The sequence below is a fragment of the Engraulis encrasicolus genome, chromosome 19 (genome assembly GCF_034702125.1).
Source record: "Engraulis encrasicolus isolate BLACKSEA-1 chromosome 19, IST_EnEncr_1.0, whole genome shotgun sequence".
Lineage (NCBI taxonomy): Eukaryota > Metazoa > Chordata > Actinopteri > Clupeiformes > Engraulidae > Engraulis > Engraulis encrasicolus.
In genome coordinates this window covers 42611206-42626174 of record NC_085875.1, presented here as the reverse complement: position 1 = coordinate 42626174, position 14969 = coordinate 42611206, and the positions used below count along the sequence as shown (strand labels likewise).

At 44.3% G+C, this 14969-nt stretch overlaps 1 protein-coding gene across 2 annotated transcripts in view; it reads left to right on the top strand.

Moving 5' to 3' along the window:
* Positions 1-14969, top strand: part of tiam2a (TIAM Rac1 associated GEF 2a) — a 187982-nt gene that overhangs the window by 72023 nt on the left and 100990 nt on the right. Inside the window, exon 1 of one of the 2 annotated variants that reach the window (XM_063184479.1) lies at positions 12507-12622. The exons of the other annotated variant lie outside the window; for it this stretch is intronic. The gene's annotated coding sequence lies outside the window, so the exon portion shown is untranslated. Of the gene's footprint in view, positions 1-12506; positions 12623-14969 lie in introns of those variants that run through there. 2 annotated transcript variants of the gene reach the window in all.

Genomic DNA, 14969 nt, shown 5'->3' with positions numbered 1-14969 from the left:
GATTTGCGGATGCGCTCAAGCGTTAAATGGGAAAATGAGCCCTTTTTCCGGCCTGGTCCCCTCTTGAGGGAGCAGAGCTGAGCGGTGGCAGCGAGAGTCTCAAAGGGAGCCGAGCGGGCTGGGGGCATAGCTGCCTCCCTCCCATAGCTGCAGCCATGGACATCTGCACAGCCTCAGCCCCCACCACCACCACACAGAAATACACACACACACACACAGAAATACACTCTTATTCTCATGCTCTTACACACTCTTATACACACAATCTTACACGCACAAACACACATAGGCTTACGCACCCACCGATAAATACACTCCTGTTCTCATGCTCTGACAAACACGTGCACACACACACACACACACTCATATACGCACAGGCAAGTATGCCTTTTTCACTCGCTCTTACACACATGCACACACACACACCCTTTTTACACACGTACATACACACACAACTCCCCATCCAGGAAATCCCAAAGGCAGAACCATGGGGGGGATGAGATGTGACGTTCCAACACTGAGCTGGATTACGCTGGGGGGGTCGCTGACACACTCAGCTGAAACCAGAACATGAAACAGCAAATTGTACAGGGCAGGGCAGGCACACCAGAAAAAAGGGGACAGTAAAGGCAATAACACTGGTCTTGAATTATTCCACACATTTTCCTCGACTTACGTACTTGTGGAAGGGCTGAAGGCAGTGTACAGTGTCTACACTCAAAAGGAGAGCCCAGCTTCAGAAGAAAAAGAAGAGCTTGCACAGCAACATATATTCGATGGCACCATTTTCTTCAATATTTGCTTTTTTGGTGGGACAGTCAAAGACTGTGACAGGAAAGCAGTGGGAGAGAGAGAGGTAGGGAAAGACCCTACAAAGGCAAAGTGCAGTAGGCCTAAGTGCATATTTTGTCAACATTGAGTATAGACTGAAAATGATCTTTTTACATCTTCTTTATCTTGTGACATGGCCCAAATGTGTCACGTTTTAGAGCTATTGCTATGTTCCAGTAACTACAATATCCAACCCAATACCAAGGTTTTCAAGGTATGTTTTTTCCAGTGTCAATGGTTGGTATAGTTACAGCACTTGGCCTTTGTTAGCCAGATCAGGAAATGACCCAGGGCTGGAGTTGTCCCTAGGTCCTCAACATAATGGTACTAGTGTACTAGCCCACTGAGCCACATTGCCCCCTATGCCACCATTTTGAAATTCAAGTTAAAATCGCGACAAAATTCCCACTTCACTTCCTGCCGCAACAAAATCGCAACAACACTAAAAAGCTCCGCTACTTTTATCATGATTTTCTGGATATCCTCGTGCACCATCAGGCATTTCAGAACGCAATTTTTTTAGAAAATGCCCACAAATTCCTGTTGGGACTGACTAGTGTACTACCGCACTGAGCCACATTGCCCCCTATGACACTATTTTCTGAGTCAGCTGTCAGCATATGAGCGTGCCAATCCTTAGACCAGTAGATCAGCTGATGATTAGTCAAATCCCCAGTCCTGTTTCAAGTGCACAGGCAGAAGGACTGCACAGCAGGTTTGTAAGGATAGGATAAAATGGGCCCTGCCATGGCCAACCGGTGGGGCACTAGCCTGCCGTGCAACTGACCCGGGTTTGATTCAGGCCCGGGTCCTTTGCCAACCCCTCTCCGTCTCTCTCCCAATTCGCTTCCTGTCCAACTCTCACACTATCCTGTCAAATGAAGTCGAAAAAGACCAAAAAAAATAAATAAAAATAAAATAAATCTAGGATAGGATAGGATGAGCCTTTATTGTCTCTTCTAGAGATAGTTTTGTTTTGAGCGCAGAGAGTCTGAGAATTCACATAAAAAACATATCAACACAATGGACAAACAAAAGACAATTAACATTCAGGAATGGACCCAAAACATGTAAACATATAGCCCGTCTCTCAAGGTTGGCATCCTAAAAGCAGCGTCGCCATCTCTCTGAGATTTTCCACTCTTGTGAGGACCCCACCTCCAATTCTACAGTAATAATAACACAAACGAATGTCAGTAAAGAAAAGTCTTTGCACATTTAGTTGTCATTTTATTAAACAAATGGCCAAGAAAATGCGACAAAATTGCAACGACAACCATCATTATGTTCTTCTAAGTTACCTTTTTCTAGTTTTCCAATTGCTGTGAAGACATTCAACCCTCTCAAGAGTAGCATTATGTGTATGTACAGTAGAGCATGACACGGGAGTGGATTTTCACTCCCGTCCCATCCCTGTCCCAGAAAAAAAATCCCATCCCGTCCCATCCCGGAGTGGAGTAAAAGAAACCAATCCCATCCCGTCCCGTCCTGAAAAGAATGTCTCCCAATCCTGCCCACTCCCACTCAAAATCAATCCCACTCCCGTTTCATAGGCTTTTTTAATGGAAAAATGACACAGCATTCCCGCTCTCATTCATTTTTATTCCCGCTCCTGCCCGCTCCCATTCATCTTTATTCCCGCTCCTGCCCGCTCCTGTTCATCTTTAAAATTCTGACTCCCATCCCGCGGGAATCCCGCAGGACACACGGGACCCACGGGAATTCCTGAAAAATGTCATCCTCTAATGTACAGTACATACATGCACTTGGGCTGTCATTGCAAAAAGCTGCGTTGTCTCCCTCCATCCTCCTTACTCATGCTGGGAGAACAGCAGTGGGCTGGTCTGCAGTCTTCTGGACATGTGAATATGAGATGAGAAATGACTCGTCAGGTGAACGCTGAGACAGCACAGGCCCACTTACGTGGTCTTTCTGACACACACACACACACACACACACACACACACACACACACACACACACACACACACACACACACACACACACACACACACACACACACACACACACACACACAGATGCACATGTGATACACGTCACATACATACAGAACTTACACCGTTGCTCCTACACACACAAACACAGACACAAACACAAGCACATGCATTCATATCCATACACAGACACACTAGTGCACATGCCCAAACATAGGCCATTGCATACATAACACACACCTATCCACACAGAGATGAGTCTTTTCTGACGTAGGGTCTGTCCCGAGGGGTATGCAGACAGAAGGAGGGGGTGGTTGGGTTTGAGGTGAGGGTGGGGGATGGAATCCCAGAGCTTGCAGAAAGCTCGACTCTACGCTTACGGATGGTGATCGGATATGGTGAGGGAGGGGGAGGGAATCCCAGACCGTGGAGAAGGCTCTATGCTGTGCGCTTATCGATGGTGATCGGATATGGCTGGCTAGACTCTGTCACTAGTGGGCGGGGAGGGGGGTGGGGTAGGGGGACGGCCGACAATCTCATGCATGAGCAAACACGGCACTGGTCTGTAACTATCGCCGCCACACACCCGTCTGCAGTGGACACACACACACACACACACACACACACACACACACACACGCTCGCACACAGATTCATGCACGCATACACAGAATCATGCATGCATACTTGCCCAGACACATACACATTGCACACATATTTATGCATACAGGCTGCAGGCATAAAGTGCCGGCACATCTTCACATACACGCTTGCATGCTCGCGCGCTCACACGCATACATACGTAGCTGCATATACAGGCATGCACACACACTCACAAGTATTTATAAGTGCATATGTAGCTGCATATACAGTACAGGCATGCATGCACAGTGCACACATGTATTTATGCATACAGGCATCCACACATACACAACGTGTGTGTGTGTGTGTGTGTGTGTGTGTGTGTGTGTGTGTGTGTGTGTGTGTGTGTGTGTGTGTGTGTGTGTGTGTATATATATATACAGTGCCCTCCACAATTATTGGCACCCCTGGTTGAGAGGTGTTAAAAGCCTTAAAATAAATTCAGTGTTTATTGCAGAAGAATACTGTCACACTGAAAATTGTAGGAAAATGTAGCCTTCAACTCAAATGAATTGTAAGAAAATAAAAAAATCCCTGACTAAATTTTTTTTATTTGTCATTAAATCACCTGTTCCACAATTATTGGCACCCTTAACAATTCCCAGGAAATAAATATAATTGAAGCATTTCTGTCATTTCTACAGTAGTTTACAAAGTTTACCAGAGTATGTAGGAACATTTAATTAGTAATTCATCACTTCCTGTTTCCCTGGGGTATAAACATGACGTGACACCGAGGCCATTTCTCTTATCCACTCTTAAACATGGGAAAGACAAAGGAACACAGCATACAAGTGAGGCAGATGTGCGTCGACCTTCACAGGTCAGGCAGAGGCTACAAGAAGATTGCCACTCAACTGCAGCTGCCCATATCCACTGTGAGAGGAATAATTAAGAAGTTCAAAACAACTGGAACAGTGGTAAACAAGCCTGGACGAGGACCCATGTTTATTTTGCCACCACGCACATTGAGGAGGATGGTAAGAGAAATCAAAAGATCTCCAAAGCTCACTGTTACAGAATTACAACAACTGGTAGCATCCTGGGGTCACAAAGTCTCCAAATCAACCATCAGGCGCTGTCTACACGCCAACAAGCTGTTTGGGAGGCATGCACGGAGACAACCTTTCCTCACTCACAATCATAAACGCAAGCGTCTGGAGTTCGCCAAGCGGTATTGGGGCTTCAACTGGGACCGTGTGCTTTGGTCAGATGAGACCAAGATTGAGCTTTTTGGCAACAAACACTCTAAGTGGGTCTGGCGTACCACGAAAGATGCGCATGCTGAAAAGCACCTCATACCCACTGTGAAGTATGGGGGTGGGTCAGTGATGCTGTGGGGCTGTTTCGCTTCCAAAGGCCCTGGGAACCTTGTTAGGGTGCATGGCATCATGAATGCCTTGAAATACCAGGACATTTAAAATCAAAATCTGTTGCCCTCTGCCCGAAAGCTGAAGCTGGGTCGTCACTGGGTCTTTCAGCAAGACAATGACCCTAAACATATGGCCAAATCTACACAGAAATGGTTCACCAGACACAAAATCAAGCTCCTCCCATGGCCATCTCAGTCCCCTGACCTCAACCCCATTGAGAACCTGTGGGGTGAGCTGAAGAGGAGAGTACAGAGGAGAGGACCCAGGTCTCTGGATGATTTAGAGAGATTCTGCAAAGAGGAATGGCTGAAGATCCCTCTTTCTGTCTTTTCCCATCTTGTGAAACATTATAGGAGAAGATTAGGTGCTGTTTTGTTGGCAAAAGGGGGTTGTACAAAATATTAACACCAGGGGTGCTAATAATTGTGACACACATTATTTGATGTCAAATAATTATTTCTTTATGTGGGATTTTTTCCCCACTGAATAAATGCACTTGTATTGAAGGTTGGATTTTTCTCTTTTTTCCATTAAGGTCCCATATTATTTAGAAAAAAAATAAAATAATTGGAAGCTAAAAAACACATCTTAACCAGGGGTGCCAATAATTATGGAGGGCACTGTATATATATATATATATATATATATATATATATACTGTATATATATTGTATATACACACACACATTCATACATATACTTCATACTCTCTCAGACACAGAGGAACACTTGAGATGCACTGACTGTTGCATGCTGCATGAGACACACAGAGAGACACACAGACACAGTCTCGCCTGCACATACACATCATCATACACAACACACATATACACACTTGCTCACTCAGACACAGGTTCTCTCTCTCTCTCACACACACACACACACATACACACACACACGCAGTGGCACACTCAGAGACACAGGCACTCTCACTCGTGTACACACACACACACACACACACACACACACACACACACACACACAGAGTCAAGCGTATGCACATACATAGCAGTATCCCCAGAGAATGGTGCTGAAAATGAGAAACATGAACCTGGCACTGAGCTCCTCTCAAATGCGGCCTGTGAAGGGTCCGGGGCTGGGGGACATTTGTCATCTTGCCATAGACAATGCCACAGCAGGAGGAAGCTGGTGACACAACCCGGCACGCCAGTAAAAAAAAGATGAGGGGGATATAAAAAAAAACTCAACACGCTACTATGTGAGTGTCAGAGTGAGTGGAGCGCATATTGGCCAATTGTGCTTTGCAGATACAGACAGGGCTACAGTCTAGCACGCACGCACGCACGCACGCACGCACGCACGCACGCACGCACGCACGCACGCACGCAAATAGACTTTTTTCATTTCCTTTGGGATAAATAGTATCTCTACTCGACTCTACCGTGCTCCATAGACACACACAGACGCACACATTCTTGCATGCATATAAGTGGGCATGGCAGATTGGTAAGTGAACTCCAAGGGAGCGTGACAGCGAGAGACCCCCACCTGCCTTTGATTGGTTGGTTGGCAGGCGGTCAGCATGAAATGGAGTCTGGTTCTACTGTCCTTTCTGAAGGAGATTTTATCTTGGGGCTGTCTGTCTCTGTGTGTACTATACATGTGTGTGGCGTGTACATGTCGTTCTCTACCGTGTTACATCCAGACACACACATCTGTGTTTGCATGGGTGCAAATGTGTAGCAGAAGAATATGCATGTACAAGATCCGCCAATACATCTTGCACCTACCCGACCCCCTTTTTCTGTGTGTGTGTGTGTGTGTGTGTGTGTGTGTGTGTGTGTGTGTGTGTGTGTGTGTGTGTGTGTGTGTGTGTGTGTGTGTGTGTGTGTGTGTGTACAGAGGCATGTAGGTACTGTATGCACAGAGCGAGTTTGGCCAATACGCAGCGTGGCCCTCATCCCCCATCCACCTCTGCAATCACAGCAACGCCTATCTCTGCCTCTCAGGCCGCCTAAACAACCAAACAGAGTCCCGTTAACATCTCACAACAAGCCCTATAGTCCTGCTCCCAGGCCCGTATATCACTGCGAAGACCAACGTGTCATGTTTGTTTCCTCTGTCTATTCCGTTTTAAAGGCTGTAATTAAATGGATTCCTGTCATCTTCCATGATATCACGTAGCAATGCTGCTGTTTGTTTCTTCCCCCCGTCACCTTCGTCAACCACCGTTGCCATGGATGTCTTCTTCGCGCAAACCTATAAATATGTAGACAAGTCCAAAATGACAGAGGACTTGCTCAAGTAGAGCCCATGGCTTTGTTGTCTGTGTGTGTGTGTGTTTGTGTTTGTGTGTGTGTGTGTGTCTGTGTGTGTGTGTGTGTGTGTGTGTGTGTGTGTGTGTTTGTTTTTGTGTGTTTGTTTTTGTGTGTGTGAGTGTTTATGTGGGCAGAAAAAAACATTCATAAAGGCTTAGCTATTTACTAGTTATTGTGAGACACAAAGAAGACCTCATTTTCTTTTTTCCCAAAACGCCCTTTTTTACCACCCATTTTCATAGACGGTTCTTGGTTGTGAACAGGCGGAGATCCTTATTAGTACCAGCGGCCACAGCAGCAGCTCAGTCTGTGAGGTTAATAAGGCAACTTAACAGGTTTGTTCTTGAAAAGCACCGTGTACGTGTGAAAGCACCTCTCAGCGTGAGAAAGAGCTTAATGGGAAGAACGGGGACGTGTCAGAGGCCGCCTTGTTAAGTCTTTCTGCACACACACACAAAGGTCACCGCATAGGGACAGCTAGACAGAACCCAGGTCCCTGGCGTTTTGGTGGACACACCAGCCCTCTGAGGCACGTCACCCTCCTGGCCTAGGGCCTACTCTAATTCTTACATTATGTTAAAAAAAAACATTGTTGTCAATATAGACATATCTCTAGACTTAACTGGCCTGCACTCCCATTCCTGCCTTGCGTTAAAAGTGAGCAGGTAGTCAACTATATTGTGAGGGGTGAATGAGTTTCAAGGATGTTTGTGAAGATTTGCATTTGTCCAGGTCATCTTCAAAGCTGTTAAGTTCCAAGCTGTAATTAAGAGCTCAAAGAAGTCTCTTCAATCAGACTCTTCAAGTTGGAAAAAAATAAGTCAAGTTACTTCCATCCAACTCCTTTCGAAGTAATTAAGATGACTGTAACAACCCAGCATCGATGAGGGGGTCTTTAGGACACTAGTCATGTAATATAGATTGGATGGGCCCTCAGAATGTGTATTTTTCATAAGGCCAGGCATAATCAAGTAGTTAACAACACAGTGTGACAGTTACAAGTAAATGTTTTTCTGTCTGACAAGTGCCAGGGAAAGCTGACAAGTCTGACCTAAAACAAGTGCTATCATCTCAGTTTTTCCACCTCCATTCAGTTAGCTTAGTAAGTGACTCAGAAACACGGACGATAAACTCATTAAGAAATAAAACAATCTTTTTATTTGAAATTGAAGAAGACCCCTGTGTTCATTATTGGATAATGATTTATTTATTGGATGATTTATTTTGCCCAAATATAATTAACGGACTGTGGTCAAGAAGTAATGAATACATTGGTGAGAAATATCAATGCACTTGATGTTGGTATTGATGTATTGATTAGTTTGCCAACCAATATCTGTTGGAGCATTCATTAAATTATTATTGACTCATGTTTGGTGCATTCGTCCATGTGCCATTCTGGTAATATATTATCATTTGAAAACCACAAACTCTCTCTCCCCACTCGCTTCCTGCCACCACTTTCACTGTCCGATCATACATAAAGTCAAAAGGATTTAAAAAGAAAAAAAAGAAAAGAAAACCACAAACTCACAAACCCTGAAAGCTTACATAATGTAATAACGGCAAAATGACTGTATGGGCATTCAGTTTTACTAACACCTACATTTTCCCCGTGAATAATTAAGTTAGGCCAATAAAAGACCAGTCTGTTGTGGCTCAGGCCCTGGCTGAAAAAAATGAAAAGGTCAATTCATGACTGTGGCCCTCGGAGTGTGTGAGTGATGTCACGACCACAGGTTAAGCATGGCTCTGCATCTTTAGTGTTTTCTTAGGCCATTTTTGGATATGTCTTTCCTCCCATGTTTGCCAGACGAGCATGGCTCGCTGGAGAAACAAACACTTAATTTTGCTGCTTTCTGCAGTGGGGGTGGGGGTGGGGGTGTCACTGCCGTGCTGGTTGGGCTCTGCTGGAAATATGGCATTTAAGGTGCTAATTATGCGGAGGACCTGTCCACTAATTGGCTGTTTCCGAGTAATGCATTAGAGCTCCCTCTGCTATAAATGCCACACTATCTGTAAATTCTATGCCACACACTAGCCGATTCCACATCATTTTAACCCAGTACGCCTCGCATGGTAGCCTAGCTGCAGTCAGTGACATCATCGGTCTCCTTTAATATACGATCATCTCACTTCACACATCCACAACCTCATTTAAAATACCATCCAGCTACTTCATCATATAAATACGTACAATCCAGCTACATCGCCAACCTCATGCTTTAAAATACCATCTCGCTACATCACTGACCTCATCATTTAATATATGATCTCGATATAATAAAAGTACCCCACATTTATAAGGCCGTGCTCCCTAATGGAACGTTAGCCTGATGAGTAAGCAAGTGGCCGGGTGTCCTTGTGTGTGTGTGTGTGGTCCCCTCAGTGTTTGTCATCCATCATGTCCCTTTCAGTTTCATCTCACTGTATTCGTCAAGGAGGAAGTGTCCTCATCCACGGATCCTGTGACAATAGTCAGTGTCACTCACTATTTCAAAGACAATAGGTATCAACCCTAAAGGGTATCAAACCCTTTTGCTTTGTCGCCCTGTGCCTTGTCTGCAATGCATCAACCTTTCCGGTATAATATACGTTGCAGTAGCCATGGTCAGGGGTGATCTTTTGTTTCAGCAAATTGATTTCTCATTAGCTGGGGACATTAACAGTCTGGCGGGGGTGTCATTTACATGATATTAAAGGACTTGCCACCTGTAATTACACTGTGCGTTATGCACTCACGACGCATGGCCATCGGAGGGTGGCATATAATGCAGATGACAGCTAACACCTACACACCTACACGCACATGTACGCATACGCATGCACACACACACACACACACACACACACACACACACACACACACACACACACACACACACACACACACAGAGCGTATGCAGTGGTATAAGTGCAAGCCCCGCATTACATTGTCATGCAGCTTGTGTGGAAGAGGCCATTAGTGGTCTACACTACCCATCTGTGTCTGCCTGTCTGTCCTCTGACTCCTCTCCATCCTCCCACACACACACGCTATCTCTCTCTCTCTCTCTCTCTCGCTCACTCTCCTCCTCCCCCTCTTTTTCTTTCTCTCTGTCTCATTCTTATCTTCTCCTTGTTTCAATGTTTCTCCTATAGCCTCCCCTCCCCCTCTCGGCTTCAACTGATTTCAATTCAGAAGAGCATTATTGGTGTGAAAGGGAAAAAAAGTATTTATGAATTAGTATTCTTGAACTGTCTAAGCTGTAGAGGCAGTTAATAATAATTTTAAGGTCTCTCTGTCTCTCTTTCTCTGTCTGCATCATTTCTCAGAGCACTTGAGAAATTCTCCTTCCTATGTACCTGGTCTGAGAGACTAAAAGGCCCATAGTGGGTCTGATGATAATCATCATAGTTATGTGACAACGTTGACCAACGCTGACCTTTCTTTCTTTAGGGCGGGATTAAATCAGTGACGTTATGGAGACAGAGTGGGAGAGGGTTTACTGAAGTGAAGGCCTTTACTATTGCGGTCTTCATGGCTGGAAAAGTAGCAGGAGACGTGACTAGGAGCAGCACAGTCTTACAGTATGTTGCCGGAAGTGGAGGGGTGGAGGCCTGGGTGAAAGTGTCATTCCACAGCCATGCTGTTGCCATGGGTGTCACCATCCAAGATGTCATTTGGTGCAGAGCAACTGATGCCTCGAGTAGACAGTAGTGTAATAGCTTTACGCAAATGGAATAATTGACATATATGCCGCACAGTCTACAATAATGACCTACAATAATGATCTGATACACTAAAACATGCAGTGTCTAAGTACTCTGTGACCCATCTAAAAGATGTTAAATCAACTCTACATGTTGAATGAACATTGCTTTTTTTTTTTTTCTTTTTTTTTACTGTGCACCGCTGTTACAGTATGAATCAGGTATAGAGATTGAGGCTACCTAAAATATTTACTTTCACTTGGTGCGAAGAAATTGGGGCTGTGAGTATTGCACAGCAGTGGAGCAGTATTGCACAAACTCGTCTCCTCTCGTCTCGTCTATCTCTCTCTCTCTCTCTCTCTCTCTCTCTCTCTCTCTCTCTCTCTCTCTCTCTCTCTCTCTCTCTCTCTCTCTCTCTCTCTCTCTCTCTCTCTCTACTGTTATTGTGTGGAGACTGCCTGCCTGCCAACAGTGATGTTGCTTCAGCTCAGGAGTTAAATCGGTGTAGAAGGGGGAGACAGGTCAGCAATGCTCCTCAATCAGTTTTTTTTCTGGGAAGGCCAATGCCAGCATAGCCAGAGGGCAGAGTGGATGTCACAGCACTGAATAATGGCCGACTATTGACCACCCTGAGCTGCAAGTCGAAGCTTCCTGCAGGAAAATATTATATCTTGCAGCAGATATATTGTCTTTCAAAAAGAAACCAAGCTTACTTACTTACTTCTTATCTGTTGCACTCCCAAGACAGCAAATTTCCATTCAGAGTTTAATGAAAGAAATAACATGACTGCAGCGCAATAACCATAGGCCGTATTGGATTTTTGAAAATATCATATGATTCTAATGGAAGATTACAGTGCATACAAATTAACACAAAACAATACAGTAAAATCATTTGTTTTAAGTTATATTTTAAAATAATATTTATGAAATAATATTATCCTTTGGGTTAACGTACATCCTCACATGTGATTCAGAACACACCGAGTGAACATCTTAGTTATTTGTTCCCAGTGTTAGCCTACTTAATATGCTTCCTTCCAACCACAAGTGGTGTTACATGACTTCAGTTCCTACCCTCTGGTAAAATGTCTGGGCATTGTCCAGACGAAGCCTCAGGATTCTCTTTGTTTAACCAGCAAAGTGTTTATCCTTGCATTACAATGACAGAGACATTTGATAGCTATCTCTAACGGGCTGCTGGCGCTTCAAAACAACCTTGAATGAGCTGATATAGACATCACTTTGATGGGAACAAGCTTGGTAGCAGGCTCCCTCATGAAAATATCCACGTCAATCAACTGAACTATTACGGCAATAATGCGGCATCTTCCTCATGCTGAAATTTCTCATGCCCCCCAAAGAAATTGCGCTGCGTAATTTACGCAGCGTAAAACACCTCTCCTCAACTAACAAAGCTCCAAACAAAGACAATATTTAAAGAAAAAGAATGGAAGCCTGTGCGTGTTGTGCTCTCAACAATCACACCACTTTGTTAAATAGCCTTATATAACTACTTTTATTCTAGTAATAGACTATCTACATGCCCAGCGCAAGAAAGGTGTTGTGCTTTCCCCCCCAAAGGCTAACTTGGCTGTGATATATTTACAGTAGGCTAATATACGAATGGCGAGGTCCGTCACTCAGGAGGCGTGGTCAAACCCTCCACCATTAGCCGTGGGACTGTGGTACAGGACAGGGGATGCCGAGGGGCGAAATGTGGGACGCGCGCTGATTTGATGCGGAGACATATATATTTTTAAAATACATATAAACTATACGTTTGGATGGGACAGCGGACGAAAACAAAAGCCAGCTGCACAAGTTAGAGGGTTCCCTAGACCGCACGGTAAGTTTGGTCCGTTTGAAAGTGATTTGTTCATGCACGAAGTGTTTCTTCATTATTACAGTAGCCTGTGTGTACCGTATCTTATAACACTATACTCGCCTTTTTAAAATGAAAACATAACTGGCCATGTGTTTTACTTGGCGAACTTTTTGTTGTCTGGTTCATATGATTCGTGTTGATAGCCCACAGCTGTTTCCCCGTTGATAGTATCAGCGGGAGTCGGTTTTGAATTAATGAAATGTATTTAACACATGGAGTTAGCGAAGTGGTAACTTTGTTGCAGACATTGAATTGGTTACACTGCGCTTTCAGACAGCTTTGAAGTTACACTTTTGTTGTACCCAAGCCTTGTTTTATACTAAAATACGCACGTGGTTGGGGTCATTCCATGTGAGCGCGGACCGTGAGGCAAAATATCCGAGAAACAAAAGTCTGAGGTCTCGTGCTTATAAACAGCTTTTCGTTCCTAAGTGGGATCATTGACTTAGTTTTGCCTGCAAAACATATCTCGATTGAAACGTATCAAAACATGTATTGTGTGATATTCCCCACTGAAGTTTTTTTTTAATTTAATGAATGGTTTGCGCAAGAGCGAAACAACAGGCGTCTGTCCTGTGGTGACCTTTGTGCAGTGGCGATGGAGGATGGCTAGACATAGCCTACATTTCACCCCAGTCATGTTGTTGAAGAGGGTTCAGGTTAAGTACCATATTTATGGCATTTGGTTCCAGATAGGCTACTGTATTTCAATTCCCTGTTCTGGAATCAATGGGAAGTGTTGCTCTTGACTCTGAACATCCATGGTGCTTGCAACAGACATTTGTCTCTCATGTGACATTATATTTGTCCACTTCAGTGTCCAAATGTCTTAGTTGTTAAAATGCAGTGTATTGTTGTTACAGTGACAGAACGTCCAGCCAAAGATTCTTTTAATTCTAATAGACCGTCTCTGGTCCAGCTTCGCTCTATGTGCAGTACTTTCCAAAGATTGTGGTTCACCACATGAAGTTTTGTGCTTTATTTTTTTGGGGACTGACTCTGAAGTGATTTATGATGTGATAAACTCAACTGGCCATCCTCATAAAAAAGTGCTGGGCCCTGCTCCCAGGTTGTGTTTTAAGAACTCATTTAGCCCCCTTGGACCTTTTGTGTTTTGTGCATGGGGGAGGTGTGGTGTGGTGTGGTGCTTGCCCGGGAAAGAGTGTCAGGTTGTGGAGAGCCACAGCCATAACAAAAGGGCCCTGAGAGTCCCTGTGGAGTGTCACTGTCCGGCACAAACACTCCGTCCACTGTGGCAGGAAGACACGGCTCAGGCATGCCATTTGGTAAAGAGCTCTCTCTCTCTTGCCCCCCGCCCCCGTCATGGTAACCAAACACCGTGGTCAGTGGTGTCCCTCACTCAAAACAGCCAAGCCAAGCCATACCCACCCATTGTGCACTGCCCTGTACAAAAGGAGGCAGGGGGGAAAGTTCTTCATGTATTTCACTGTGGTTAATATGTTGCCATGATGTAAAGGTCTCCAAAGGCCTGTAATGTGACCATATGCCCATTTAAAAACCTGCAATTACTGTGTGGAACGTTCAGACAGTGTTAGTATGAAAGTGGTCATTTTTAATGAATGGATGGTTATGACTCCAGAAGAAAAGACCATTAAGCTATGCATAGGGTACTGTAAATTGTCCATAAACTTATGGGTTCTAAATTTTTGTTTTCTCATGGCTGCGCGACACTAGCTGTGCCCAACTCAACCTCTGATTGTTGGAAATTGCTGTCTGTAAAAAAAATTGCTCACGTGGTTGGCTGCCAGTGTCTTGCCCTTCCTCACAACATTGTGTTTATAAACACGGTGAACCCATGTATAGCTGTGATGTGAATTGATTTGGTGTCAACAATCTCTCAAAAATTAAATGCAGCGTTGTCCTGCAACAGCTAGGATGCACACCAGTTACTCTCTCAGTAGAAGACAATCCAGTGAGATTTGAGAATAAGATACTCACTCAAAGTTTTAGAAACATAAATTGCTTACTCAATGTGCTTATGAGGTAGCGCTGGTTTTACAGCATACTTTCCTTCCCTGACCTCTGTAGAATATGTTAAATGCAGTGTATTTTCATGGGTTTACCACATCTACTTGATTACCCAGCGACAAAGAGGAAAAAAAGAAGCCACATGCTTCCCTCAGTCCACAGTCCTCCCATTGGCACGTATTGTTATTTGTCATAAAACAGCTGCATGTCATTACTGAAGTTAAGTCAAACAATATGCATAGCGATAAAATAGTATGAAAACAACATAATTAAAACGAATGAGCTATGTTTTTATGCTGTTAGGTCATGAGGTTCTGTG